Genomic DNA, 6,491 nt, shown 5'->3' with positions numbered 1-6,491 from the left:
CGCCCCCGGCCCGCCCCCGGCGGCGCGGACAAGCCCCTGCGTGTAAGGCCCCGTCGCCCGCGCGGCCGCCACGGGAGGGGACTGCACGGCGGGGGCCGTCACGCGCCCCTCGGTGGAGGAGAGGCGGGTGATGGAGCCGGGCACCCTGCGGAGGTCCCCCGGGGCAGGGGCGGACGCGCGGGGCGCGGGAGGCGCCGGGGCCCGGAACAGTCATGAGAGACCCCTAGTGGGGTCCCGCGCCGACCACAGGGCCTGGAGGGGCAGTGGATACTGCGGCAGCATTGGCCTCTTTCTCCCGCTTTTTAAAGAGAGTAAAACGCACTGTTGCACCGTGCGGCTGTGCCGGTGTTTGCAGAGAGCCCGTGGGCACCCCCACTTGCAGGCTGCAGAGCAGTTCGGGCCTCGCTCTCTTCCAGGCTCCCCCGCTCCGGGCCCAGTCCCAGGGACCTCTGGCTCGTCCCCTGCACGACACAAAAACTGAAAAAAGCGGCCGCAGCCTCCAGGTGTGGCTTCTGTCCCTGGGCAGAGGCCTGGATGCTCAGCACCCCTCTTTGCCAGCGTGGGCACCAGGCACCAACTCGATTAGCAGGTCAGTCACCTCTTGAAGGCCCCCGGAGTTGATCCTGGCTTGGGACATCAGGAGCAGAGCCGCCGTCAAGTCAGAACTGAGGTTCTGTGTGCAGGACATTCCTGTTCCCTGAGGTGATACAGGCTGGGGGATGCCGTGGTAGGCGTAGGCACGTGGCACGTGGGAGTTCTGGTCGCTCCACTTTCCCACCGGCACCCTTTTAAAATTCTAGCCATTCTATGGGGAGCCTGTAAGTGCAGCTTCTTTGTCGTTATTTGCATTTCCCCAAAGGCTATTGATGTCGGCTATTTCTTACATACTAAGTTGCAACCTGTATATATTCTTCGGCAAAGCATCTATGCAAACTTTTTGCCCAACTCTTTTTTTTTTTGGTTATTGTTTGTTTCTTTGTTGAGTTTTTTCTCTAGTTGCAGCGAGTGGGGGCGACTCTTCATTGCCGGGCACAGGATTCTCATCACAGCAGCTTCTCTTGCTGCAGAGCATGCTCTAGGTGGACGGGCCTCAGTAGCTGTGGCTGGAGGGTTCGAATGCAGGCTCAGAAGTCGTGGCTCACAGTCTGACTTGCCCTGCGGCATGTGGAATCTTCCCGGACCAGGGATGAGACCAGTGTCCCCTGCACTGACAGGCGAACTGGCATCCACTGAGCCACCAGGGAGGTCCTGCTGCCACCGCTGCTGAGTCGCTTCAGTCGTGTTCGACTCTGTGCGACCCCGTAGACGGCAGCCCACCAGGCTCCCCCATCCCCGGGATCTACACGTTCTTAATTTGTCCATTTTTCCCTTTTATTCGTCTGTGCCTGTCAAATCTAAGAAGTCTTTGCCTAACTCAACCCAGGGTCACAAAGATTTTCTTCTGTTTTCTTCTAGGAGTTTTATAGTGTTAGGTTTCACGTTTGGGTCAGTGATTCAGTTGAGCTCATTTTGGTACACGGCTTCCCAAGTGGAACTAGTGGTAAAGAATCTGCTTGCCAAAGTGGGCGATGCAGGAGGTGTGGGTTCGATCCCCGGGTCAGGAAGATCCGCGGAGGAGAGCACAGCAACCCCCTCCAGTGTTCTTGCCTGGAGGATTCCACGGACAGAGGAGCCTGGTGCGCTGGCGTCCATAACGTCGCACAGAGTTGGGCACGACTGAAGCGACTTAGTACATGGATCAAGGCAGTGTTTTGGCTTGGGGTTTGGGGGTTTCTACACATGGATACCCAATTGTTCTAGCACTTTTGTTGAAAAGATGAGCCCTGCAATGGTTTTGTAGCGGACTGTCTCTGCGAAACCACCGCCCTGCAGGCAGCCGTCCTGGACCGTGGTTTCCAGCAACCTCCAGAGGGCAGACTTCCTGCGATTCCGCCAGCACCAGTGACTTCTCTGCTGGCCCGTGAGTCACAGCTGGGCCCTCCCGGCAAGATCTCAGCCTGGGCGTGGGGCCTCCAGCTCAGCCCAGCATGATACTTTGCTCTCTTTCCTTTTTGGCTGTGCTTTGTGGCTTGCAGGATCTTAGTTCCCCAACCAGGGATCGAATCTGGGTCTTTGGCAGTAAAAGCATGGAGTGCTAACCAGGGGACCACCAGGGAATTCCCTACAGGTTACCTCTGTCTGTTCTTCACTTCCATCTGCCTTTGCAGTCAGTAATTCTTGAAGCAAAACTCTCCCTGTTCAGATTGCCATGTGGCTTTTGTCTCCTAATAGGGACCCCGTTGACACAGGTCTGGTGCAAAAGCTGTTCACTGTTTAGTCGCTAAGTCGTGTCCCACTCAGCGACCCCATGCCAGGCTCCTCTGTCCTCCACTGTCTTCCCAGAGTTTGCTCAAATTTATGTCCATCAAGTTGGTGATTCTATCCAGCCACCTCATCCTCTGCTGCCCTTCTCCTCCTGCCTTCAGTCTTTCCCAGCATCAGGGTCTTTTCCAGTGAGTCAGTTCTTTGCATCAGGTGGCCAAAGTATTGGAGCTTCAGTTTCAGTTGTTCCAATGACTATTCAGGGTTGATTTCCTTTCGTATTGACTGGTTTGATCTCCTTTCCGTCCAAGGGACCCTCAAGAGTGCAAAAGAGACATGGGCATTTTTATTTATTTATTTTTTGGCTGCCTCACGCAGCTTGCAGGATTTCAGTTGCCCAGCTTAGGGATTGAACCCAGGCCTTCAGCAGTGAAAGTGCTGAGTCCTAACCACTGAACCACCAGGGAATTCCCAACAGGGGCACTTCTACAAAACTTATGGAGACCCACTCTGCCCCACAACTGTGGTCTACCCTCAGATACCCGATGTCTTCAACCAAATGTAGTGATACTTGGATTGAAGACGGGGATGGGCTCCTAGGAGCATCCAGATGGTGGGACCAGAATTAAGTTTTCATCACCTTGATCCCCTTGTGGACCATCCGGGCTGGCTATAGGGTCCTCTTAGAAGAAGGGAGGGACATCTGCTCAGGAGGGCATGTTTAGGCTTAGGATTGGGGTCAGATTCTGGTTATCCCCAGAGAATCTATAGAGCCCCACCCTGCCTTTCATTCTGGCCGTTGCCATGGTGCCCATGACAGGGGTCCCTCTTTGGGGACAGTCATATTCAGTGCTGAGCTGCCTAAGGCAGGAGGGCCCGGAGGGGCTAGGAGTGGGCACAGAGGTAGGGTGGAAGTCTCTAAGCAAACTTTGGAGAAGGCCGTTTCAGTGCTTTGTGACCCTGTGGAATGTGGCCCGCCAGGCTCCTCTATTCATGGGGATTCTCTGGGCAAGAACACTGGAGCGGATCGCCATGCCCTCCTCCAGGGGATCTTCCCGACCCAGGGACTGAACCCGGGTCTCCTGCACTGCAGGCAGATTCTTTACCGCTGAGCCACCGGGGAGCCCAAGAAGGACCATATCAGGCGGCAAATCGAACTGAACACACAGCACCACTCAGAGCCAGGAGCCACCTGGGCCGCTCCTCCTTGAGTCCTCACGTAGCCTTCAGAGACCCTAGTTCCAAATAGGCCACACTCTGAAGTTCTGGGTGAGCATGAACCTGGGGGGTACACCATCCACCCCAACACACAGACCAAACAGCAACATCACTACAAACAGCCAGAGGCGGTGACAATAGAACGCATCTTGTCAAGGCCCAGAAATAGAGCGGCTCAGTCAGAGAGGTGTGCGTGCGTTTCTGTTTCATGCAGCACTCAGCCAAGCTTCTGAGAGCTGATACGGAGACCCCGCCTTCTCAGGACCTGCTCAAGACCTGGTTTCTGTCTCGTAGCCCAGAACGGCTGCTCTGGCTCCAAGCATCACCTCCACACTCCAGCAAGGAGGAAGAGCAAAAGGGACATGAAGAGCATGTGCTTAATCACTCAGTGTGTCTGACTCTTTGCAGCCCCCACGGACTGTAGCCCGCCAGGCTCCTCTGTCCATGGGATTCTCCAGGCCAGAATACTGGAGTGGGTTGCCATGCCCTTCTCCAGGGGATCTTCCCAACCCAGGGATCGAACCCAGGTCTCTCACATTGCAGGTGGATCCTTTACCATCTAGCCACCAGGGAAGCCCAAGCCTTTAAAGATGGGATCTAGAAAAGCATGTTTCTCCAGCTCATATTCGGCTTCCCTGGTAGCTCAGCTGGTAAAGAATCTGCCTGCAATGCAGGAGACCCTGGTTCAATTCCTGGAAGATCCCCTGGAGAAGGGAAAGGCTACCCACTCCAGTATCCTGGCCTGGAGAATTCCGTGGACTGTATAGTCCATGGGGTCACAAAGAGTCAGAGGCAACTGAACGACTCTCACTTTCACTTTCTGCTCATATCCCATTGGCAAAAGTTTAGTCACATAACCTTTCTTACTGCAAAGAATGTTGGGAAATGTTTTTCAGGGTAGCCGCCGCATATTCCACTAACCTCCGTGTTTTTCTGGAACCCCTCAGTCTTGGGCACAAGTTTGTCATGGGGAAAACAGAGAAATGCAGGCTTGGGTCCTTCTGGACATAGATCATCCCACCGCCCCAGGTCCTGATGACTAGGACCGAGGTCAGCATTTCTCTCCAGGCGGATATTCTGAGAGGTGTGGATGCTTTCACCTGGGGAAGGTGATGTCTGACCCAATGGATGGGGAAGAGACAGGGGGAGGGAGAGGACAGACTCCAGGCAGAGGAGCGGAACCTGCGGAGGCCCAGAGGCAGCGGGCTGTGGGCGGACGTGGAGCCTGCTTTTGCAGGGTGAGTGTTGCCCTGTTCAGACGAAGCTGCAGTGGGGCTGCGAGCCCCTCGTCCTCTCTCTGCACTTACGCTTCACTGTCCTGCTGAGCCAGGTATCTTGGGCTCGGTCCTGGGGGCCTCGATTCGATGTGTGCTGCTCTCTTCTCTCACTCACTGCATCTCCGCCACATGCTTGTCATCTCATCTTGATTTCATGTTTGCTTGACCTTAACGCTGGGCTGGATGAAGCACAAGCTGAAATCAAGATTGCCGGGAGAAATATCAATAACCTCAGATATGCAGATGACACCACCCCTATGGCAGAAAGTGAAGAGGAACTAAAGAGCCTGATACTTTGGCCACCTGATGCGAAGAGCTGACTCATTTGAAAAGACCCTGATGCTGGGAAAGATTGAAGGCAGGAGGAGAAGGGGACGACAGAGGATGAGATGGTTGGATGGCATCACCGACTCAATGGGCATGAGTTTGAGTAACTCCGGGAGTTGGAGACTGCAGGCCTGGCGTGCTGCAGTCCATGCGGTCGCAAAGAGTCGGATACGACTGAGCGACTGAACTGAACTAAACCTATGGGAATCCTGTGGATCTCACTCTAGGCTGCTGGGAGGGACTGTGCCTGTGTAGGCAGGGACCCCACAGAGCTGGAGGCACACGGCTCAGGGCACAGCGGCAGGCGTCTTGGAGGTCTTGGAGACTTCTGCTTCCTGAGTCCCAGGACCCAATTTTTTTGGGGGGGTGGGGCAGGGGGAGGGTCCTTTGGGTGTCTAGTGCACTGCCTGCAGTGAGCCGAATAGTGGCCCCCAAAGAGATATGTTCACATTCTCACCCTTGGACCCTGTAAATGGAACCTTATTCAGAAGAAGGATCCTTGCAATGTGATTAAGATCTTGAGAAGAGGAGACCAGCCTGGGTTTTCTCGGGGTGGAGGGGAGGACGAGTCCAGTGACTGTCCTCATGGGAGACTTGCAGAGAGGACAAATGGAAATGGGGGACGAGACGGGGCAGAGAGGGCCCCTGCTGCCCGCGCCAAGGGAGCCGGGAGCGGGGAGGACCCTGCCCCAGAGCCTGTGGGGAGTGGCCCTCCACACCAGGGTTTTGGACTTCTGGACTGCAGAACGTGCAGACTAAACTTCTGTTATTTTCAAGTCACCCTTTGTGGTAATTTGTTACAGGGGGTGCTTTCAAGAAAGAGAAAGTTCTGTACCTGGAATGTGGCTTGCAGCCGGGGCCCTGGAGAGGTGCAGCTGGCGGGGACGGTCCAGGGCACCTTCTCCCGCCCTGTAGTTTGGAGGGATCGTATTTTCCAGATGCTGAGGGAGGCTTTTTTTTTTTTTTTTTAAATGTTCATTGGTCCTTTCTCCTTTGTGGTTTATTAATTGCATATCATACTCTTTTAAAAGTATTTATTTATTTTTATTTATGTTTGGCTGCACCAACTCTTGGATGTGGCATGCAGAATCTTCAGTTGTGGCACATGGGATCTAATTTCCCAACCAGGGATTGAACCCAGGCCCCCTGCATCATGAGCTCAGAGGCTTAGCCACTGGGCCACCAGGGACATCCCTGAGGGATTCTTTTCAGAATGCCTTTTGGACGGCTTCTTGCTCTTCTTCCCAGGATATTCTCTCTATGAATTCTTTTTAAAAAAACATTTTTATAATTCTTTTCCATGCATCTAGTTGCAAAAGCATCTTGTATCCGTGATCTGCTGCCACGTAACAAAGCACCCCACGCCCA

This window comes from Oryx dammah, unplaced genomic scaffold, assembly GCF_014754425.2.
Source record: "Oryx dammah isolate SB20612 unplaced genomic scaffold, SCBI_Odam_1.1 HiC_scaffold_25, whole genome shotgun sequence".
NCBI lineage: Eukaryota > Metazoa > Chordata > Mammalia > Artiodactyla > Bovidae > Oryx > Oryx dammah.
The sequence above is the reverse complement of the archived record's forward strand: the minus strand, read 5'-3'. Positions refer to the sequence as shown.